General features: G+C 36.4%; 1 long non-coding RNA gene and 2 pseudogenes across 1 annotated transcript; all 3 read left to right on the top strand.

The window, feature by feature from the left end:
- LOC131330168 (probable sulfate transporter 3.5) overlaps positions 1 to 2,652 on the top strand; it is a 48,911-nt pseudogene extending 46,259 nt beyond the window's left edge.
- A 1,631-nt stretch (positions 2,653 to 4,283) lies between these two features.
- LOC131334501 (uncharacterized) lies at positions 4,284 to 6,804 on the top strand. The gene is made up of 2 exons (XR_009202193.1): positions 4,284 to 4,511; positions 6,006 to 6,804. It is a non-coding gene; the product is annotated as an uncharacterized LOC131334501 (long non-coding RNA).
- Positions 6,805 to 7,072: 268 nt separating this feature from the next.
- Positions 7,073 to 24,593, top strand: LOC131330163 (uncharacterized; annotated as a pseudogene).
- Positions 24,594 to 25,207: the final 614 nt, after the last annotated feature.

Raw genomic sequence — 25,207 nt, 5'->3', positions numbered from 1 at the left:
AATTGATTTGCTTGGATAATAATCGAGTACGATTCTTGTAAAAAAAAAAAGAGTACGATTAAAAATGGCAACGGAGTGGATCAGGATAGATATTAAGATATTTGTATCCAATACCCGAAAAGTTATAACTACCCGAATACGCCCCGATAGCTGTAACCAAAACATAATGTAATGTAAAGGTCGCACAAAAACATAACTTCTTTACAAGGGTTGGGAAAAAATGGTGTAATACCCATTAAAGTGTCTAGGATTTCTTGTGACCATGCTCCTTTTTTTTTCTTTTTTTTTTTTAATGCATTGCTTTCTTAGTAACTTTTTTGAAGGGGTTTTTGTTTGCAGGTGGGAGACTTGAAGAAAGGGATAAATCCACCCTCCATTCAACATTTGAACTTTGACCCCAAGTACGTATCAGCCCCCATACAAGCTGAGATCATTACTGCCATGGTGGTTCTTACTGTAAGAACTCCCAGGAGCTTATTAATTTCAAATTTCTTTTAATTGACTCAAAAACAAATTCTAAGTAAACAAAAACCTTCTAATTAAACTCACTTCTGTCCCTTAACTCAAAACTTGAACTGGATTGAGTTTTTTTTCAATACTTGTTTTACTCTTAATTGCAAAGTTGTGAATTCGAAAAAAAATGGCTGGGATCTTTACTGTCATGGTGGCTCTTGCTATAAGAACTCCTTGTGGCGCTCGCTCTTCTAATAATTGACTCAAAACCAAATTCTAAGTAAACAAAGCCTTCTAAACTCACTTCAGCCCCTTATCTCAAACTTGAACTGGATTGAGTTTCACTTAATTTTTCAAGACTTGTTATACTGTTATTTACAAAGTTGTGAATTTGAAATAAGACCGCTAACTTTTTTTCTTTTTTTGACCCCACTTTATATAGAAAAAACATAAACAAGCCACAACGGTAAAAATGTGCAAGACCTGATGCCATCGCAAAACAAAATTTCGATTACTATAGTGTCCTGTCCAAAATGCTATTAGACTCAAACTAAAATCCTATGTTTTTTTTTGTTTTCTGAAAATGCTATTATTGCAGGAAGGAATAGCAATTGGAAGGAGTTTTGCCATACTAAATAATGAACGGATTTATGAATCTTGTTGGATATATCTTTCAATTCATGCTACTTGACAACAGGTTATCTTGCTTGATTGTAACCTTCAAATTAAGGGCTCTTTCGCCCGCGTCTATCAATCGATTCTACCGAAGCGACAAGGAACGAAATTTTTTGTTCTCGCCTTGCACTTCACAATTTACCTCTACACAAACAAACTTGAGTACAACATGTCAACATCTTATAATCCATCTGGCTAACATTTTTTGACACTACTTAATTATAATTTGCAGGGCCGTTTTCGAAGACTGCCGTGAACTTCAACGCTGGGTGCAAGATGACGATGGCGAACGCGGTGATGGCCGCATGCATGTTGTTGACGCTCCTGTTCATGGCTCCCCTGTTCAGCTACACCCCGCTGGTGGCTCTTTCGGCCATTATATATAATGTCGGCAATGCAGGGTTGATCAAGTACGAGAAAGCTTATCGACTGTCGGTAAGGACTGTTTTCCTTTTCTTTAAAAAAAATGCTTTTGCAACTTTTGGTCAACATTTTTTTAGTGATTCATTGCTACAAGAGAAAATCGAAAGTACTAGGCCAAATGCATCCAATTCAAATAAAAATCTAGTAGCCATTTTCTTTTGTTTTGTTTTGAACTGACCTAATAGCCATTTTGGAAATGCAACATTTCTTTTGTTTCAGGTTGGACTTGCGATACCTAGAGCACTTTTATATGTGGCTAGGCCAGCTACTGGAAGCATACCAAACTCATTGTTGTATCACGATATAGAGCAGTATCCGAAGGCAAATGGAATCCCTAGGATTCTCGTATTGCAACTCGGATCCCCTATATATTTAATTTGCAAACTACTCTTACATTCGAGTAAGGTAATTAAACTTTGGTTTTACTTATTTTTCGTAGTTTTTGATATTGGAAAAGTGCTGATTATAAGTTATCTTATGTTTTTATTTTTTGTGCAACTTTAATTTGAGTAGGATTTTGAGATGGGTTAGAGATGAACGCTAGTAGAGATGCTGAAGAAGCTGGAAGTGATATTGAGCATATTTTCATAGTGTTGGGAGGTAAGAATGAGCACAAACTCAATAAAATTTCCAATTAAGGACGTTAACGTTATGTTTACAATCTATGTATTGATGTTGCTAATAGAACACAAAATATGGTGTTTGTAGGAGTTACTTGCATTGACATTACCGGCGTCGAAATCCTAATCAAGATCTTAAAAGCCCCGGAAGTCAAAGGAATTAAAGTAGGCTACAATATCCGATATATACTAGTCATTTCCCTAGTATCATAAGCTACACATGTATTCTAACCTATAATTTGCTCTTGCAGATGGCACTAGTTAACCCAAGGCTTGAGTTCATGGAGAAGTTGGTTGTAATGAAATTCATGGACACCATTGGGAAACAAAACGTGTTCTTATCAATCGACGATGCTATCGAGGCATCCAGATTTAACTTCACAAGCTCAAAGCAGTTTCAAGATGCATAAGGCCATGATTACGCCGTTGGTGATAGTTTAACCAAAGTTTGGCATTGTACTTAGTTGAGAGAAAATCAGAAAAGGGTAAATTATCCCAAAAAAAAAAAAATATATATATATATATGTATACACATTGGATTATGATGAAAAAAAGAGTCAAATTTTATTTATATACTTGGGCTGAAAATAAGAATTTAGTTGTAGTTCAACATCTCAATCAAATGCCTATTGTGTTCTGGCTTTCCGGGTAAACTACCTTGCACAAAATTCACTACCAGAATTTGATGTTTCTTGCCACTTGACAACTATGGAGTATATAAAACAAGAAAAACTGTAACAATATGCCAACGCATGCATAGAATATCTATTTCTCTATCTAACACCACGAAAAAATCTAACGCCAAGGGCCTTGGTCCATTTAATCTTTGTTTTCTTCTTTCAAAGATTAATAAATATCTTTTGCTGTGAAAAAAAATAATGCCAAGAAAGAGGATGTGGCAAGAAGGAATATGAGATTGTGTGTTTTGTTCATCTTTTTTGAATTTTTGTTAGATTCACGATGAGAAGAGTCTAAAAAATAAAAATCTAAGACCAAAAGCAAAAAAAAAATTTTACGAAAGGCGAAAAAAATACTACCAAACAGCTGTTTGTTTTTTCCTAAAGTGCTGCCTTATATGAACTGTTTTCAGTATTGGTCCACATTTTTACATTGTCGAGAAGAATAATTGACCTTAAAAACTACGGCGAAAAACTCAACAAAAAGTTACAAAAAATAAAAAAATAACGGAAAAAGATTTAGACAAAAAAAATGGGAAAAAATGGAGCCTTAAGGCCCCGTTCCACTAAAATTTTTATTTTTCACTTTATGAGAAATGTCATTCTCATAATACATCACCTCTAATTTAAAAAATAAATACTTATTTTATTTAGCGGAATGGGGCCTAAGTCTCTGTAAATTTTGTGCACATGTTAAGAGCTAAATTTTGTGCAAGTCTATGTAAATTTCTTGGAGGTCTCAATTCGAGTCCCATGAGGGACGGGGTTTGGGGGCTAGGGCTATGAATAGCCTCTGGACCTCCACTATGCTAACTTTAACATCCTACTAACTCCCGCTAATATATACAATATTGGTAAAAAAGAAAAAAAAAAGAGCTAAATTTCGTTAGGAAGACCGAAGATGCTAGGGAAACCGACGCCCCACACCTACCAGGCGTACCGACAGGCCCATGGGATCCACTCCGGGGCCTGCACAGATGATTCAAGCCATTCAATCCAATATGTGTAGGCGCTCGATCCAATCTTCTATTTTTTTACAAATCCGATCGGAATGAAAAAATGAAAGATTGGATCGAGTATATCTACACATATCGGATTGAGTTGATTTTTTACAAGCCAATTCAATTTTTTTAAAGTTATTGAACGGCTTGAATCATCGGTACACCTCGTCGGTCTGTTTCTATAGGTTTCTCGATTTCGTTATTCCTTATAAATTTATAATCAAGACTTAAGGCTGAATTTGGAATTGGAAACACACCCACACGATCCACATGGAGCCGTTTGTGCAGATCAGCGTGCGTATCTCTTATTATAACGGGAGGAAATCTTCCCTAATGCAATTTTTGGTTTGAATTTCTTAACACATTCTAGAGACCGGGGGGGGTGGGGACGGGTTGTCCGTTAAAAAATTAGGCATTTTTCTTCTCATATATATGTTTTCTTCCGGAGCGGTGTGACTGCGTTCCCAATTTCAAAATCCCTCTCTCCCACGCTCCCCAAATCCCTTCGTACCTCTCCCAAACCCTACGATCGACGAAGATTGTCAGAAGTCTGGTGGTAACGGGATCATAGTTTTGAGGTTTCTCCGGAAAAAACCCTAGATATGAGAAGTGAAGGCAATGGCTCTTTGGGCAAATGAATCCGAAAGCCTAGGGTTCAATTTGTGAGTTATTTTCCTCTGTCCTGCCGTCTCCTTGCTAGGTTTGGTTTGATTTGATATGTTACACTTATGCGCTACTCTGTTTTCTTTTGTCTGCTTTTGCCAATCTTCACAGTCGAGAGAGAGAGAGAGAGAGAGAGAGAGAGAGAGAGAGAGAATGATTGATTGATTATATGTTTGTCAGTGAGCGAGTCTTATGCTACATTCATGATTTATTCAAGTCATTGATAGATAGAATAGATGAATCATATTTGTGGTTGAACATATATAGCATAATCGGACTTGGGGTTTTGGTATAATAATGAGATTATGTGGGAAGACAATTTCATCCCTTGTTTCACTAAAGGTTTGTTAATTTTAGGGCAGTTATAATTTTAATCCAGGTATGAGTTTGATTATTGCAGGCGTGGGTTTGATTTCTGTGCATGGGTTTGGTTTAACTGAAATTGAGGATCAATTGGTGGTGGGTTTGAGATGGACACAATGTATGTATGTTTGTGCGTGTGTGTTTGGTAATGACATCTAGAATGATTTTCTCGTTATTGTAGTTGCTTTACGTTCTTCATAAAAATGCACAATGGTTGGAAGATTGACCATATGAGAAAAAAACATGTTTGCAAAAGCGCATTATAGTGTGCTGATACTATAAGTTTACTTTGTTAATGTGCTTTGATGCTAGATTTTGCATGCAATAGAAAAATCGTCTCGACTAATAAAATATGTAGTATAGATTTTAGTGTTAGAGTGTATTTTCCGTTGCTATAGATAGTGGTTTCGTAATTCTAAAACAGCTTTGTATTTTGAAACAAGTTTTGTCAATTTTTAAATGGCTGAAAAAATATTCTCCTCCTTCTTACGCTTTGTTCTTTTGTTTTGTTGCGCTCGTTTTTCTAAGTGTCATTATTTTTGGTTTGCTGGCTATTTCTTGGTTTATTCTTCTTTTTCTCCTTTACACGCTGATTCTTTCCAAGTTGGATACCTAAGGATTACTAGTGGTTTCCAGACTGTTTCTAGGTTGTTATCGTTCTTCTACCCTACTTTTCCCAGTCTATTTGTTTCTTCTTCTTCTTCATAGGACATATATCATCCCCCGCAATATTGCATGTAGATTCTTGCAGCTTGATCAATGACTCAATATTATTTTGATCATCTTTGCTTGGTACGTTTTGGTTTGTCTTCCTCTGCTTTTCTAATGAAATCGTATTGAAAGGAATGCAGATAATGGTTGCGAGAATAACAATGTAAATAACACGATATTGTGCATACAATGGCTAGTGACTAGCTTCCAAATTACTTGTTATCACTCTAATTCTAATGTTGGGTGATCCAACTAGTGTTTGCCCTTCGTCTGTTTTTCTGGTCCTTATTGAACTGCACCAAGTTTCAATCAATTAGAAGCCAGCTCAACCAAGTAAATTTAATAAGGCAACCACTTGCACAAAGATACTGGTCCTGTTAGTTGTATTGCGTGGACTCCTGATAATTTTGCTTTTACAGTAGGGTGGAAGTTACGAGGACTTTCAGCTTGGTCTGTCTCTAGGTGTCGTCTGATGTCTACTATACGTCCAATTTGTCTAAGTTCCATGTCTTCTCTGGTGGTAAGCCAAATCAGGATTGCAAATTTGAACCTATGATGGGTGGCACCTCTCGCTTGCACTGGGATGAATATGGATATAGGCTTTATGCTGTTGAGGAACGATCATTTTCTTTTGGAAAATGTTGCCTTAATAGAGGAGTTTCAGGCACTACTTATACCGTCAAGTTATCTATGGTGAAGATCGACTGCTTATTGTGCAGTCTGAAGATACTGATGAGCTGAAGATTTTGCATCTTCACCTTCCAGTTATGTATTCTTCTCAATCATCCTGTGTGATTCTTCTCATATCTTATTGTACGATATGTGCTAACGTTGTTTTGTTTGAATTAGGTTTCTTATATGTTACAAAACTGGCCAGTTTTGCACGTGCCAGCTAGCATTTGATATACTTGGCTGTGGCTGGCCTTCATGGTTTAATATTGTATGATATACGACCTGAAGAAGTGGAAAGTGTTTGGTGATATTACCCCGGAACAGAAGATTCAGTGCAAAGGCTTGTTATGGCTTGGGAAAATTGTTGTTGTCTGCAACTATATTGATTCTTCCAATATATGAGCTATATGTACATTTCTGTTTGTTGAACTCCATGGCCTATTACCTACTACCAAAAAAGCAATAAAACAAACTTAAATAGAATTCTAGGGGCAAGTTGAAATGGTGTTGGTGACTGAAAATTGATATCATGCTTATAGTTTCAACTTTCAGCAAACAATAGTGACATTGATGATACCCTTGCTGCTGGTCCAGGCATTTATGGTGATTAACCTGATATTCTTGTTGCATCTATTTTGCTTAATGTACACACAATCCCTATTGTTCGTACTTGATGTGAAGAAATAGTGACAACATTTCTCCAATAGAAACATAGAATTAGATTTTCCTGGCAAAAACATTGATCAGACAACAATTCGATTTGTGGTTGGCTGGTCAATTAGTTTGATTGTGTTTTTTATTTTTCTATTCAGACATGACTAATATCTGGTAATAAGTGTCTGGGCTTGAATATGAGAAGAGCATAGCGATAGAGATCATGTTACAATCATCCATGCTTGGCATCAATAGATGACAGGTGTTATAGTGATGTGATTTCCAAGTTTCCTTTATTTTGTCACTTGGTAATCTTAAGAAATATTACTTTTTTTTTATTTTGACCCTTAGAAAGAATGTTAGAAAGATGATCAGAATCAAGCTAGTCTCAAGTCTATACTGGGTACAAAATCGAGTGGTATCTTCTTCATACACCACAAGTGGCAAGTAGCATGCCCTCTCTAAAAGCAAAGGACCAAGCCAACTCCATGATTTTTTGTTTTTGAGAGTTCTTTTCATATAAAAATTTATGTTCCACCACCTTGTAGATTTCATTTCTTTATTAGCTAGTATTGGTTTAACATCATTTTAAAGGTGGATTCTTTTCTTTTCCTACATAATTGGCTATTTAAAGATATTCCTCTACCCTTTACCTGGATTTGTGTCCTACTTAATACGCCTTATGGTTGGCAAGGCTAATAGAATCTTTTAGTATGTTACTCGTACGACTTTGTGGTGACAGGATTATATTTTCTAGATTCATATTGTTACCTTCGACGTATACTTGTAGAGAATACCTTCTCATTTTTTTCATTGCTTCTTTCATGTAGATAATGGACGAGCAATTTCAAAATGACAACTGACGAAGAAATTAATGTTGCAGCTTCTGCCCAATAGCTGCTTACTCTTCCTATCAAAGTTGGTGAATCTAAGGTATGTAGCAGAGTAGATGTATCTAGGTATACACGTCTCAGTATGTCTGTATGGACACGCATGGCACGTGTAGAGATTTTTTTGATATTGCTTCGGATTTAGAATGCTTTTCAGTTTTCACATATGCTGATACAGTATTTTGTCTTTTCTGAATGTAGATCGACAAAAAGCTTTTGTAGAAGTATTTTATGAAGCATCCTCATGAAAATCTTCCAGTCTTTGCTGATAAGGTAGTGCTTTAAATCTTAGAAGATTGCAGGTTGATTGGTAGTCTAGTTATGCTAGTTACTTTCTAAATGTACCATTGAAATTTGTTGTTCTCTCTTGATTCAGGTGTGGCATGTGAAATGTGGGCACTTTTTCTGCCATAGTTGTTTAGCGTCTGTACTGTGAGTCTATTTATTCACTACTTGCATGTTCTTTTGTGCATCTTGAATTCAAGTAGTTTACTTCTGCCATTTGATGTACACGTTGCTTACAACATTTCTGGAGTTATTGCAAGATGAATCATCCTGTCTCTCTAGTTTCCACGTGATATGACACAGATTTCAGGGGGAAATATTTCTAGGTTCAACCATTACATGCATTCTGTATGTCTTGTAAGACATTTTGCGATTTCAAACTAAAGTAGTAGCTGGGAAAAACTTTATAAGGTTGAGTAGTGCTATGAACATGGCCTAGTTGTTGTTTTGAGCCATTAATGATTCAATAACAAATGTCTAGTAGATAAAGTTCTATTGAATATACAATGACACAAGAACTCTTAAAATTATGTACATTTTTCTGTCATGCATTCTATCGCAAAACTAATTTAGATCCACATTTACTTGCAGTACGTAATCTTCAGAAGGGGCTTTGGACTTCATCATACAACTGGCTACTTTTTCAGACAGAAAATAAATACAATCCTTGCATGTTTATGGAGATGCTTTTTGAGGATGACAGGATAAGTAGTAAATTGTCTGCGGTTCATGATTTTGTGATAGCTTGTACTTTTGTTGTATTAACGATCAACTTCTCCCATAATGATATCTATACCAAGTATCGTCAGAATATCAACCAATTTCATTCTTTGGGAATTATTGGAGTGAAGACTTTAAGGTCCTCATTAATTACATGAATCACTATTGGCTGGAACAACTAAAACCCATGAAATGTCTCCTTTTTCATGGTAATAACCTTTGGAAACTTCCATTATGTTTTCTTAATGGTTATCGGGAACTGAATTAGCAGTACGGATAGTATAGCTTTGTCCAAAGGAATGCAAGTTATGTTCCTTGATTGGTTAAGTTACCAGATTAAGTTACTAGATTAGCGAGTTTGATTCATGAATCGAGTACATCCAAGCTTCAAAACTAATCCACAAGTGCATGGCTTTCTTTTCCTTTTTAGGCTCAAATGTCTTTTATATAAAAGTCGTATGCACGATTTGGTAAAGATGCACAGGATCCCGATGAAATTATCACTGACACAGAGCAAGATGACCTATTTGTTAAATGTATCTGTATAGAAAACATGAAACTCAGGTTATCTCTTTTTTTCGAGATATTGTTGAAATACTTGACAATTGGGTGTTGAAACCTTCCATGGGTCTTCGTTTTATTTAAGTTGCCTACCCATAATCGGTCACTGCTAGTACCAGTTTTTAACATTCTTGTTGGTTGGCCACAGCATTAGTAAATTGCTGTGCAAGATCACTATCCAAGAACCAACGTTTGAAAGAATCATTGTTGTTTATAGGTAGATGATGTTTCCTCTTATATCTTGAAGTATGATTCTAGGTATTATTTAGGACCATCATACTTTTTTTGAGATTGATTAGGACCATCATATAGGCACAAAATATTATCTCAAAATAGTTCAAGCATTTCTCTTTTCGAGTTTCTTAGTTTCTTTGTGCTGGTAGAGTTGGCTTGTTCAGTGAAGGAACCTGAAGACATTTTGAGGGCAGATTAATTGCATTAGGGAGCAATTTTACTTATGTTATTCTTAATTATGCACAAATGACCTTGATTGCTTCTAATCCATGTTCGCTAATCCTAATGTGCCAAAGATATTGGAAAACAATTCATTGACGTTAAACATACCAACAACTCTGCAGGTGGGCCAAATCCAAAAAAGAATCGGATAGAGGAATATATGTGAGGCAATTCAAAAAGATTCCAATGGCTGATATGGACATAGTTCTTGCTAGGTCATTTGCTTCCCTCTGTCAGATCAAACTTCTCTAGCCTCCTTTTCCAAAGTAGTTTTTTTTTCTCTCTCTCTCCCTCTCTCTTGCCTATAGTATGCTAAAACATATTGTTTATACTGTCCTTATGCAGCCTGAAAAGAAAAACCCGAGTTTAACTCCAATGGATTGGGTGAAGTTTTTTGTCTCTGCCATCATTGGTCTGGTCTGTTAAGTTATATCCAGGAATTTCCATGAGCTAACTGCAGTTTGGTTTTCAATCATCACCCTGATATCCACCATGTCTTTTTTTACAGGTCACTGTCGTCGGCTCACTTAATAAGTCTAAACCTAATATTAAAGTTCTTGCTCCAATCCTCTCTGCTGTAATTGGCTTTTGTGCAAAGACATACCTCTCATTAATTGTATTTCTTTCTTCAATCCCTGGTGCCTTACGATATATATTTCACTTGGTCAATATGCTTACCTGTTTTGTCTCCTTAAGTCTGCCTTGAAATGAGTTACAAACATGCCCAAGTTTTCTCAACTACTTTCACGTTTCAGCAAAACTTTACTTCATATCAGAACTTGATCACGCGATCCATGTATGAAAGCTAGCTCGATAGTGGAAGAGGCACTCTTCTTCACTTGTGTGACAAAGTGATTCAACAGGAAGTATGTAGTCTGTGCGATAAATTTTTGCCTTCTCTTAAGCTAATCTTCTATGGACACGTAGGAATACTTTTCCCCCTGAAACTATGAGAATCGTATAGCCGTTCCAGTAGATGGTGGGTAGGTGTTCAAACCGAGTCGTTATAGTTTTTGACCACTTTGTTATGTGAGTTCAAGTAATTGATGAAATTCTAAACAGATCCTCTACAACCCCACACTAATAACAAGGAAGAATAGAAACTTTGAGATAATTTTAATCTATACAGGACGTTTTTTTTGGTGATATTGTCTCTAACTCAACACCATAAGCAACAGAATTCATGCCCAAGTTCTTTCTTCTAATGGGTTATTGGATAACTTGCTCTGTTTGTGCCAATTAGTTAATCACTAGTCCCTCAACTTTGATGGAAGGATTAACGTGCTTTCACATGTTTACAAAATCATATCATTGACTGTGCAGGTAAAAGAGGTCATCATCTCATTCTTTATATTGATGAAACAGAGTAAACCGACTAGGCAGGTATGCATAAGGTTCATTCTGTTCTAATTCAATTCAGCTTCACTTAGTCTTGTCCCTCATGTTGTGGGGAGACAGATGGGATTTTACGTCTAGGGTGCAAAAAATATGTAACCCAAACATTTGTAACGAACGTGTGAAGTATAGTATCAATTCTAGCAATAGAAATTTTCTTTTAACAACAAAGAGCTTCACTGCATTTCATGTACAAGAATCAAGGGATCGATCACTAAATTCAACAACATACTTAAATTTTTTTTTAATCGTTGAAGAAACTTTTCCTTCCATGTCTTCTGTTTTTCAGTTACTCTTCAATTACTTGTGTATCTCAGTTCTAATGTTTTTATTACAGGATACAACTATTGGTGCAAACTATATCGTATATTAGGTTACCTCTAGTTGTTGCACGATAGAAGCAAAGGAGCATTACAAGTTTGACAAACTGAAGGTACAGTTCATCGAAACTTACTTAACTTACTTTACTGTTGCATTTAAACCTGTCATAAGGTTGACCCATTCTTGGAGGCAGCAAAGAGAGTAGTTTTCTTACAAGTACTTGACAGTTGATGCTTCTAGAATTTGTGTCAGTTCTCCTTTTCATTATGAGGTATGATGCATGTCCTTTCTCCTAATTCCATTTGATGGGTTAGGTTTTGCCCAACATGGCTTCAGTAGCAGATATTAAAGCTGTCTCCTATGATGTCTGGCGTTGTTCAGATGGTTAGTTTGGGCTACAAAGCAAGGGTAACTTTCAATTCTTTTGTGCTGTTTTCCAATACATGCACTGAAATATGTGTAAATGGATGTATGCTGTCTTTTACTTCTAATTTTCTATATCTGTATAATCATTTTTTGTAGTTATCTGGCAATTTGAAAAAGGCCAAAGGGTGCTGCGAATTATGATAGTAATTGCCGTCAGAACTTCTATGGACTTATCATGATAGACAGATTTGATGGAGTTATTGATCACTGTTGGTGGTAGCAACAGTGAAGTCTTTGTGTGAGCTGTTAAAAGTTTAGTGGTCGGGGAAGTGGACATAGTGCTTGAGATATATTTGGTGGCAGAAGATTATGGTAATGGATGTTCAGTGGAAGGCATTGCGTGGTTCCATGACTAGGATAATGATTTGGGCGTTTTGGTTTTCATTGGGTGATCTGGGTTGTTGTAGTGACTTGGGTTGTAAAGATGATGTGGTTATGTGGGTAATGGCTGTGATGTAATGGTCGCAGCCGTAGATCTCTTTTCTTATGTCGTATTCCTCCGTGTCTTGTGTCTCACCACTCAAGTTGTTGGGTGAGCCAAGAACCAGGCAAGAATTTGATGATGTGTCAAAGCCTCTTTTTTTTTTTCATCTCTGTTCCCAATATTTTTCTTGCTAGTGTTTAGTTTTGAGATTTTTTTTGCCTTATTTTTTCCACTTGCTAGAATCAAAAACCATATTTAGCTTTGTCATTTATTTCCTCCTACTTCTTGGCTATCTGTGGATGCTAGGTAGCCTTGACTCATGGACCAGAGAACGTCAAGCCTCAAGTTAAGCAAACTTATGAGAGTGGTAATATCTGCTTTGAGGTAAGTTGGCACAAATCTCCATCAATTTTGCATAGTCTTCTGTTTCTGGCCCTACTTCTACTATTATACGATCATTTAAAGAAAACGTGTTTATTGGCTTGTTTGTTTTTAAGTTAATCGAAAAATGCAATGCCACGGCTGAATCTAGGGGTGTGCAAAAACCCATGGACCCGACCCGAAGGGTCTCGGGCGGGGTCGAACATGTGGTTCGGACAGGTGTGGGTTTACTTCTTGTAAAAAATCATATTTCGGTTCGGGTTGGTGCATTCTTTACCCGTGGGGTTGGACCCGACCCAACCCGAAGGTTAATACCACCTGTGCAGTTCGGTTTGCGGGCCAAAATATTCTTACCCGACATGGTCGGGTTCGGGATCGGATTTTGGGTCAAAACCGACCCACCCGACCCGTGCACACCCCTAGTTGAATCCCTTGTTACAGTATATCAGTGAACTTACTTAAACCCAATGTGATGTTTGTTCATAACTAATGTATTTATGTAAAAAAATCTAGCTTATAATCTTCTTGGACAGTTTGCAATACTTTGAGGCTTGTCATTGGCAGAATTTGAGAATAACATGGAGGAGCCTTTAGTAGACTTAATGCTATGTGATCTTCTCCTTAATTAGTTGCATTGTCCTCAATAAGTTGTGTATTTTTTAGTGTTAATGGGGTGGTTGTAGACTAACTCATCCAAATTGAAGCATGCACATTCTTACTAGTTATGTTTCCTTCTTTTACATTAACTTTCATAATCATTATTTTAATCACAATTCTTTCTAGGAACTTATTAGATTTGGTATGAATGCTTGTAATTGTAATATGTTGAAATGGTTTAGCAGAAGCAAAAGCACATTGCGAGATAGTTCCTCTACTTTTATGAGTGTAAAGTAGATTTTTATTCCATATTAGCCATTGTTTTTAACAAGCTCTAAGAGGTTTTAGAATGGTGTTTAATCACTACGATCACAAAGAAAATTAGAGTGTTGGTACTGTTGTACAGTTTTAAGCATGGTCTGCTGTCATGCATGAATTTATTCTCTCATTTTCAGTTGTGAGGGTTAGCCTTTGCTTTTGTGACTAAACTATATATCGTCATGTTTGATCGCATTATTTTCAGGTTCCACCTAGTGAATATCGCTTATCTGCTTTGGCTGCCGAACCAGAGAGTGCACCCGAACTTCTATTTTTGCCACCTCATGTTGACGTCTTGGTGAACAGTCCTGTTCTGAATATTGAGTTTTATCGGGTGGTTTTCATTGAGCTAGAAAGGTTCAGGCTCCCTTTTGTATTTTGATGATGAAATTTTTAATCTTTAGCAATCCCAGAGGCTCATCGTATCATTATAGCATTATAGCATGGAAATGTCAAATCAATTTTATGGGAATAAATATCAAGTTGTTTGTTAACTCAGGTGATATAACTTGCGAAGGATTTCTCTTAAATTAATTGCTTCAAACCAGGTTTTCTCATAATTGCTTCAAACCAGGTTTTCTCATTATGTGGCTACATCTTAGTCTGTTACTATGAGAAGACATAACGGCTGTGTTATAGTGTTTAAATTTTAAGTATTATTTCAAATCTGTTGGTTGGAATTCAAATCTGTTGGTTGGAATTCAAGTTCAACCTGACGGTTCCACTGTGAATCTGAACATTAAGATTATCTCAGTCTTTTAAAAACTTATTTTTGCAGCTGCAGATAATAGAGCTGCTCTAACTCTTTTGAGGAAGTCACTTTTGGCTTTTATTCTTCCCATGGACTGCAAAAAGGTTCCTAGCAAATATGTGTGGAATCTTCTGGAGTGCATGAACTTTAGTTTGTTAACTCATGCATTTTCTTTGGAAGCTCATCTACAAAAATTGACACGTCAAACTCATTGGTATGTTCAATTTTAGTTTTATTCCAGTGATATTAGTATCACTAGGCATAGAAGTTCTGTATCTTGTGCTTGTCGTCTTACTGCTCTTCATCTTGCTGCAGCCTATCCATTTAAAAGGAGAGAGGTACCTCCTCACGTGGCAAATCCATGTTGATTCAAGCTCGCTCAGTGGTGTGGATGAATTACCTGAAAATATTCTGGTGAGCATACTAGATAGTGAGGGTACTCTTATGGATGGTACTTCTGCCAGACTTGTACCTGCTGAAAATGATAAAGCTAGTGCTGCTGTATTTGAGTATTCAGTCTGGGCTAATCCTGGAGAAATACTTACTTTCGCTCCTCAGGACTCAAGGTACATATATCGTAGTTATGTCGGTGGATAACTTTTCTTTCTTACCCTCACTAATCTTTTGCCTTGTGATTACAAAGATGTATTACTTGCGTAATTGGGAGTTGTGGGAGGATCTTTTGTTCTCTATCGCAAGAAATCCAACTAGATTATATTTAAGCATGCAGATTCATTTTCTGGTAACTTTATTTTCTGCACCCCAAAAATCCTTTTAACATGATGTTATTCATTAGTTGCATCGGTATCTTGCTTGTGCCACATAAACTTTGTTTACACTGTTTTGTGCCAATAATTTAGTAGGTTTCGAAAAGAGTTTAAGATCATCAGTTTTTTATGGTAACTAGGAGCTTTATTCCGAAGTAACAAAATCAACAAGGAAACCCTGTAATTACAAAAATTTAACCAAAGCTGAAAAACAGATTTACAAGCAACGAATAGTTCCTAAAGACTAAGAAAGAATATGTGAAGGAATGATCCAACTTTTACAAAGCAGACAAGAAACATCTGAAATCTTTACACTTCGACTCTGGGTAGCCTTAATTCTAACTTTGAACTTAATCTGATCAATAAGAGAGAAGGGAGATCTCTGAATGCCCTTGACTATATGATGATTCCTCTCTTGGCAAAGGAAATAAACTGTAGCAGCAAAAACGGACTTCCTGAGAGTATTAGGGAAAGACTTCCCGATGAACTTGCTATAGAACCAGGTGTATTTTGAGGCCAGAGATTAGGACCCATAGGGTGCAGCAAAGCTTAGAGATACAGGACCAAACTTGGGCACAGAACACACATTCAAGAACAAGTGGGATTATCAGTAGATCCCCCATCTATGGAGTTGAATCCTTGGTCCTATGTTTTCTGGCTCAATGTAGCAGCTTTTTGATTTTTAGTTTTTTTAATCGTTGAAGAAACTTTTCCTTCTATGTCTTCTGTTTTTCATTTACTCGTGTATCTCAATTATGATGTTTTTACTACAGGATATAGCTACTAGTGCATACTATATTGTATTTTTTTGATCCGCGCAGACTATTTTGTATATTTCATTGATCTCACTTTAGTTGGTGTAATTCTTGGAGCACTAATTTGAATTTGTGAGAGAAACTAGGTAATGTTGTCTCTTTTTCTGGCTTCTTCTTTTTCTTCCCCCCTCCTGCTCATAATTTTAATAACTTTCAGTTTAAGCACTAACCCATCGCACAATAATGTACTAGGTTTTTTATTTTAAGTTTTTTTTTTTCAATCTTTTTCGGTTTCTTTCAAATTTCAGGTTGATGCAAATAGGGTAAATAGAAACTTTAGCCCCTCAACAATTCTGGACTACGGCTAATAAATCCTGAATAACTATTGCAACAATGCAGTAGGTTTCTGATTTTATATCTTTCTGGTTGTACTCTCTATTGAGGAAAATTTGCCTTTTCTTTTTTTGTTTCTTTTTAATTTCAAGTTGATGCAAACAGAGTAAACAAAATCTTTTGCCCCTTTGCAGCTTTGGACTACGGCAGGTAGACACTAATTATTGGAAATATGCTTGGACGTTCTTTTCCAATTTTATTTTTGGGTAACTAGAATTTGGACTATAGGTAACTTGTCAATGGAATAAGTTGGGCTTCATTGATCATAGTTTAGTTTCCTTGCAATGGTTTGCGCCTTTGATGGCTTCAATTATAGTATGAACGCTTCTCTTGAGGTGTTTGTTGGCTTGTGACAATGATTTCCTTTTTCATTATATTTCGTGGAGTTTCTTAAGCGCTACTAAACAAATGTTGCTTCAAAAAGGGTGTTGTCATTTGTAATTGCTCCTGTCATGGTAGGATATTGGTTTTGCTTAGGGTTGAACTGTTAACTACATGTATGAGTTGGCTGAGTTCAAAGCTTCTGATAGTACACCGGCCTTAGTAACTGAAAAGAAAGAGTAAATGGAATAATATTGAAATTAAACACTAGCCATGCACTTTGTAAAAGAAAAGAAATATATATTGTAAAAGGTTTCAACTAAAAACAAGTATGAGTAATGTTTTTTTGGCTATTTACGTGCTGTATGTAGTGAGAACTCTAGAATTTGACCTTAAGATCTTTTGAAGTTTTCTTTTTGGGGAGTATGTGTTTGGGGTGGGGGCAAAGGATTTTGGTATTCTGTGTCTGTGTCATCTGTTCAAGGCTTAATCTACTGTTTGGATTGTGAGAGCTGGTTGTAAGAAGAGCGAACATAATCACAATTATCCTCTTTTCCCTGATGTGCTCATATGTGATATCTTTAGTGAACATGACCTGTCAAATCAGGTTCTCTCTCTAAATTAATCTATGGGTTATTTGGTTTGCATCATAGTCAATTCAAGGCATTTTGAAATCTGCACTGCTGTTTTGTTAGTTAGGAAACCTTCAAATGACTGTTGCATATTTTATAAACCTGTTGTCAGAGATAATAGGAAGTGTATAGGGTGTTAATTAAGCCTAACACAATCAACTCTTATTTATATAATGGGATAACATAACATAAGACTACATTAACCAATGTGGGACTAATAATATTCTAACACACCCACCCACCCACCCCCCCCCCCCCCCCCCCCCCCCCCCCCTCAAGTTGGAGAGTAGATATCACAACGTTCACTAATAATATTCTAGCAAAACTAAATGAATGCAATTGATGTCAACACGTAAAGCATTTTCGTTGCTGGTTCTTTATTTGACTTAACATAATAGTACAATTCACACAATATGGTCCATTTGAAATGTTTGTTTATTTAGTGGGGCCGGTTCTACAGACACAACCTTTAACACTTCTTTTGAGACAAAATCTCAACCATTAAAATGAATGGTTGAGATTAGAACTTAAAATGGTACACTCTCTCTCTCCTTTCTCCATCTCACCTGGTCTCTCTTTCCCCCTTCCATCCCACACTCTGTTTCTCTCTCCCCCCTTGGCCTCCTCTCTCTCTCTCCCCCCTCATTTTTCCATGAAAGGGAATTACATGCAGTTTCAACAACTCCATCAGTCAATTTTCTGTCCAATTCTTCTCTCCATAACCCTAATTTCCTCAAGCTCAAGTGGGTTCCTTACTGGTTCTGGAAATCTTAGTGGGTTGAGAGGATTGGGAACAGATTGTCTTGTTCTTTAACAACGTTTGATGGGTTCTTGAAATTAATTAGAATTTTTGAACTTGCCTCAAAATACATTGAGTGGAACGATTAGTATACAGATGGATGGGTTGGTTAGTCTGAAATCCCTGAAGAAATCACAAATTAAGATAAATTTGACTGTGATTTATCTTGGGCTCTCTGGGTCTATCCCTAATAGATTGAAAGAGCTTCCCGACCTGTAAGTCTTGATTCTATCTTCAAATTATTCTATCTTTCAAGTCTTGGTTCAAAGATTTTTTGAAACTGTATCGTAAGAAGTTTTTTTTTATTAGCAACTTGAAGTTGTATTTTCTTTTTTCATTTTTTCCTTCGTCACAGAGAGAGAGAGAGAGAGAGAGAGAGAGAGAGAGAGAGAGAGAGAGAGAGCATGAGATGGGAGGGGGGAAGAGAGATCAGGTGAGATGGAGAAAGGAGAGATGGAGTGTACCATTTTAAGTTCTAATCTCAGCCATTCATTTCAATGGTTGAGATTTTGTGTCAAAAGTTGTGTTAATGGTTGTGTCTCTAGAACTGGCCATTTAATTGGATGTCTGCATAGGGATGATTCTTTTATAGACTAAAGACCAAATTGTGGCAGAGATGCTTGATTCAAACAACACAATGACTGATAATGGTGCAGAAGTTAAGGCTCAAGGTGGAGCTAAGGTATTTTCTGGTATTTTGGTTGCTAAATTACAGCTGTATGATTTACAGCGTTCTTCTATCCATACGCTGTCAGATTACACCGTGTTAATTAGTTTCTCAAAAATGAATGTTTGATCATACTCCACTTTGAATTAGTATATCGGTGTCAGGTCAACTGGTGGTAAAGTTTTAAGTGTCAAAACTTTCCCGTGGGATTGGATATGTCAAGTTACTCTCAATCGTTGATGATTAGCTCAGTGGTATGAAAGTTTATTGTGAGACATACTATATTTAAGAAGTGAATTGGGTTTTCTGTCCCAGTGAACATTTTTTATGGGAACAAAGGAATTGAAAAAGGGTGGTTTTCAGAAACCTATGCGACTTTGTTATTTTGGCCTTACATTTCGTACCTACTCTGTTGAAACAGGAAGGAGAAATGTCGAAGTTGCAAGCGGATCACCTCTTCCAGGTGTGAAGGTAATTACGGTCACAGCTTTATCAAAAGATAATCACGTTTTATACATCTTTATTCGTCTTACTACTAAGTTATCCTTTTCACGTTTTAATTAAACACACTTTGCAAGTATGTTCGTGATTAGAGGTACTGCATGACTTGCTCATTATTATCAACAATGTTATTTGCTAGATCTAGTAAATCTGGCCAATGTGAAAAAACACTTTTTTGACTTTTGGTGTTTAGGAAAGTAATGAGGACAGTCAGAGTGAAGGTTAGAACACCTTGAGCAGGATGTTAAAGGTTTACATTCGTAATCTGATCTGTCTGAGAATGAATCAGAAAAAATGTTCAGTTTGCTTAACCGTGTTGCAGGAGTATTGTTGGTTTCGTTCATCGCATATCAATGAGCTGATGGATTTTTTACTTGGCTTGAAGCCTCCCGTTACATCACAACACTTAAAAGTTGTTTTGCTTGCTTCCGGATTGTTGGTTGACACACTATAGGTTCAAATAAGAAAAAATATAATGAACGAAAAATAAAAAATAAGTACGTGACAGTTGAAATAGCCTAAAGAATCAATTCAATGTACAAATGTAATGAACTAAAAAGCAAAAACCTTATGATATAATAATTATACATTCCGATAAAAATAGTCTGTTAAGCGCCCCCACACCACCCCCCCCCCCACACCCCACCCCACACACACACACACACACACAAACAAAATCCTGGCTTCGCCACCGTGACATGTAAGGCTTTGCTATGTATAGCTGGCCAATCCATATCTTTTCATCTGTAGATGATATTGGATGTGTATTAACAATTCCCTTTGCTTTTCGCAGGGAAACTCAAAAGGCATTTCTTGTTCTCAACGAGGTTATAATCACAATAAAAGATGTAAGACCTGCTTCAGAAATTTTGAAATATTAGTATGATCTTTCAAATATTTCATGTAAAAGCTGCTATGTGGGTTCATGGTTGGTGTGTGTGTGAAGTGTGAACCTTACTTTGAGAGTTTGTGCCCCATCTAGTTGGATGATTTAAAAAGTGTGGCTTTTGAAGATCTAAGGCCTTGGTGTAAGCTAAAAGAAATGTCTGTTTTTCAATTTCCATCGTTAAGGAAAGAGTTTTTGAGCTGATAAAAAAAAAAAGAGAAGGGTTTTTGAAGAAAACATAGTTTCTGTAGTTTAATTCAGAAAAGCCATGTTTCATGGACCACAATACTTGCTGTGACCTATAAGATGGAAAAATGACGTCTGCCTAGTTTGATGTTGAGTTGATATGTAAAGAATTTAAGTCGTGCTCTCTCTTCTTTTCTTTTCTTTTTTTCCTCCCCTTGTCATTATCGCATCAACTTGTTTAAAGACTTTGTGGCTTTCAGTTTGATGGTGAGTTGGTGCTTTTTGGGCCAAACAGAAAAGAAATGACCATGTAGGCTGTAGAGAAGCTTCGACAGATGCTATGTGTTTGGTGCTTGAAGTTAAGGTCATTTTCTAGTTTTGGTGGCTGTACCAGGTCCTGTCCTACACATCATGACTGGCCTTTAACTGTTACGTGGTTTGCTATTTTGAACTTATCGTTGCATATAAAATATGTGTAATCCATCTTTTGTTATGTAATTTGTTTGTGTGATATTCAGTGATGTATATAGTTATATTTATAATTTGGTATGTTTAAATTATTTGATTTTTTTTTGTTCCAGTCCACTGAAGAAGCTAGAAAAGCACAATATGATATGCTTATTGGCATAAATTCTGCCTTGCAAAAATTGCCCTTTGCTACTTCTGATGGGCCTTACCAAAAGCTTGTTAGCATGGTAGGTGCATCACTGACGTGCTTTGGCATAGCATGCATGCATTTAGCTTCATTATTTAAGGCAGTTTCTTATTTTGTGGTTCATGTGCTTCCTTGTGCTACATATAATCACTAATTGGATACCATTAACTGCTCATGTTTTGTATTTTTCTCTTAATTCTTTTTTGTATTTTTCTCTTTATTCTTAAATAATAGACGATGCTCACTTCTGAGGGTCGTTGAATATATTGTACTACGCGAAGATATACTTATGCATATAATTACACAAATACCATAGAGTTTTACATACATTTAGAGTGATATAGGTATTGGGTAGAGGGCTACTACTTGTTCCAAGCCACATTTGATTTTGAACAAGTAAAAGGTCACTATTTATGCCAGAGACGTCGCCAAACCTATGGGCTTTGGCATTTTAGCGCTAAAACATTTGGTATTTGGCGCGCTACTTGATTGGAACATCTACAACATTCTTTTGATGATTTCTAAACTCAATTGTGTTTGCCCGAGGTGAAAGGTGCAATGGGATTTGTAATCCCTGTTGCATTTCTTTTTTCCTTTAGCTTAGCCACAGAATAAACAAAAATATGTCTAATATGTTGAGATGGAACAGATCCAATTTGCTATAGAACTAGACGAAGCTTCTCCTCTCTGCCACCATGCTTGTTACCTTTTTGGTTAGGGTCAAGTTGTGCAACTTGTAAAGAAGTTGCCTTCTAAGGGAATCTCAATGGCATATCCAAAATTGGATAATCGAAACTCGCCACTTCATCTTTTGGTTATCCATTTAAGAGATTGCTAATATTAACTATGCAAACTCCCACAATGGACAAGAGAGAGAGAGAGAGATGTGAAAAAATGTAAGTGGGTGGGCCCATTAACAGTTATCTGAGGAGAGAGAAAGACCGAAAGAGAGAGAGAAAGGGAAGATTGAGAGTGTGGGGCTTCTTTTTACAGTATTCGATGCAGAGATTTCCAGGTAACTTTACTTGATCGATAGTCCAATTCTAAGCCTTGTTGGTTCAAGTTTTATTTAGACTACGTATTTCAAGATTCAGTCAAGGAAATGGCTTTGGGGCTGGTATGGTGCAGAGGGAGTTACTTCACTATGATTCACTAGGGAAAACCCCATTTACTGAAACGGTTTCTCCCAAAAGTTTGAGTCACTTTCACTTACCTTTGACACAAATGTTTCATCCTTGCTGTATTTTAAATCATCTGGTACTCGAAAAATATGAACCATTTTGCTGTGATTGGGATGGGCTTATAGCGCTTGAGATACTGGGTGGGGAGGAGGGAGTGCTTGGCTTTGAAGCTCTACCACAATTTTCTAATAATGCATCTCTTTCCTTTTATGTTGTGACTATAATCTACATGATCATGTTTCAGTGTTTGATTGATTCTGATTTTTTACTACTGTCTTACAGGCAGAGTGCAAATAGAAACCAAATCTCACTCCCCACGTTTGCTGCAAAGTTCTCTCTTTCGGAGAAGACCTGTGGTTTAATTAAAAGCTTTCCGGAGTATTTTTATGTGGTTGTTAGGTTGCAAGAAAAACTGATGGCCGACACTGGGCAGATTTATTTTTTCTGCTGCCGGAAGATCAACAGAGTATGTCGTTTCTCTTCTTTGATCTTCAATTTCACGTATTTTGTAGTGTATTGCTGGCGGTTTCCAAGCCATATATTATATGGATAAAGACTTGAGATTTTCTGAACGTGAATGTAGAATAATATGGGCCCTAATACGAGGGTTGCATTTACTAGTTAAGACCAAGTTATTAAAACCATCTTTGTTTCCAAGTAATTGGGTCATAGTGGAAGCATGGGAAAATCTTGTTTTCTTGCATCATGATTGGGGAGTTGTAATTTGAAGGGCAATTTTGCAAATCTTTCAATAAGCTTGTTTCCTTTCATTTACTTTTAAGAGATGGGTAACTTATTTAACAAATGAGTAGGAAATAAGTATGTTCGGACTATGTTATGTACATTTTTGTGTGGAAAATATGGAAACCACAGGAGGCATTTTTCACTGCAATGATAGAAGTTACCAAGCATTGATATACCGGCTAAGTTAGAGAGCCACCAGTTTGTGCAGATAATTAGGTCTGGACCACCCTTCTAGCAGTTCACATAAGTGGGGTTAAAAATAGCTAATAGGTTTATGTGTATTGTCTATTTGTGAAAGGGAGCACACTGTTATCTAGAAGTGATTGTAGAAAGTACTCTCAATGGGTTTTGTAAAGCGCCTAAACCAAACCAAACCGAGCCTTATGTCCCAATCAATTGGGGTCGGCCACATGAATCCTTAATGAGTTGTACACACCATCTATTCTGGAATATGTATACGTTAATGAGTTGTACACACCAATTGAGTTAATGCTCACAATTATGGTGGAGTCCAACTCTTCCAAATGACAGAACATCAAATCTACTTGATACAATCTGCCTGTTGGGCTTGCTGAAGGCGCTTAAATTACTTCTAAATACATGTGGATTAGTTTAGCAAAACAAATTACCAAGTAAATTTACTCTAGTTGGAAATCACCCAAACAGTGACTAGCTTTCAAACACCCCCTAAGTTGAAGCAGAGACTGTTTTTGATTATTACGAGGGCATGGGCATATAGTACAACTAACCTCAATAGCACATAAGAGCATATTCATTCATTGTAGGAGTTGAAATAGACGGTCCTGCAAAAAATATAGGCAGTTGTTCTGAACACAAAAACTAATATCGACATCAAAAGATGAAAGCAAAACTCTGTAGTTTGCTCATTTCTTACCATTTCACTCAACTTTGCACCAAAGGAGTTCGCAGTCCAAAACCTTCAAGTTTGACAAGAATAGGAAAGTACTAAATACCTGTTCTTCCTCCTCCTCCTTCATCGTTGAGTATGATTATTAATGGTCGTGTCGTCGTCTTCTTAGTGTTTGCCGCCTTCTTAATCATCGTTTTCATCTTCTTTGTCTTCTTACATGCCCCACATGCTGTTTTTTTCCCGAGTTTGATTGGTTATGGTTTGCTTGTTTTTTCTAGATTGTTTCTTCTTCTTGCAGTCTGTATCAGCATCTGTGCCCATGAACCATGCTATACGTTTGAAACCTCCTATTTAGAGGCTAAAAATAGCACATTTTGGAGCTAAAATCAATGCACAATTTTCAAAACATGAACCGAACAAAGCATTTATGTTTTCTTTTTTTTTCACCCTTTGGTTAAGAACCTTTGCCTTTCATTCTTTTTTTTTTGTTTCTTCAAATTTCAGGTTGATTCAAATAGGGAAAATAAAACCTACAGTTCTGGACTATGGCTGGTGAAGCCCGAATAACTTTCGAAAAACTGTAGTAGGTTTCTGATTTTTATCTTTCTGTTTTTGTTTGTACTTCTTATTGTGAAAAAATTTACCTTCTATTCTTTTTTTGTTTCTTTTTAATTTCAAGTTGATGCAAATAGAGAAAAAACAAAAACTGTAGCTCCTTTGCAGTTTCTGAGTACAGCTAATGAAGCATGAATGACTATTCTTGTCATTATTAAAGGTAGACACTATTAATTATCAGAATATGCTTGGACATTCTTTTCCATTTTTATTTTTGTGTAATTAGTATTTGGCTATATGAAACTAATATGCTGGGCTTCATTTTATCAATGTTTAGTATCCTTGCAATCGTCTGTGCCTCTATGCCTTTGCTGGCTCGAAGTATAGTATGAAAGCTTCTCTGGGGTGATTGTTGGCATGTGGGCAATGATTTCTTTATCAATTATAGTTCATGGAGTTGCTTAAGCGGTACTAAACAGATAGTGCCTCTAAAAAATTGTTGGCTAGTTGTTATCATTCATAATTGCTCTTTTGTCACAATGGGACATTGGTTTTGCTTAGGGTTGTACAGTTAACTAATTAAATATGTGAGTAAGTTGAGTTTATAGTTTGGAAGAGTACACTAGCTTCAGTAACTGAAAAGATAGAGTAGATGGAATGAGGTTGAAAATTAAACACTAGCCTTGCCAATGGAATACATTGCAATTAGTAAATGAATAGCAATAAAGAATGGAAAAGGTTACAACCAAATACAAGCATGAGTAATTTTTTTTTTTTTTTTTGGTTGCTATTTATGTGTTGTGTGCAGTAGGAACTCGAGAATTTGAGTTGAAGATCTTATGATGTTTTCTTTTGTA

This window comes from Rhododendron vialii, chromosome 1a (genome assembly GCF_030253575.1).
Source record: "Rhododendron vialii isolate Sample 1 chromosome 1a, ASM3025357v1".
In the NCBI taxonomy this organism is placed as follows: domain Eukaryota; kingdom Viridiplantae; phylum Streptophyta; class Magnoliopsida; order Ericales; family Ericaceae; genus Rhododendron; species Rhododendron vialii.
Note: the sequence above shows the minus strand (reverse complement) of the source record. Positions and strands in the feature narration are given on the sequence as shown.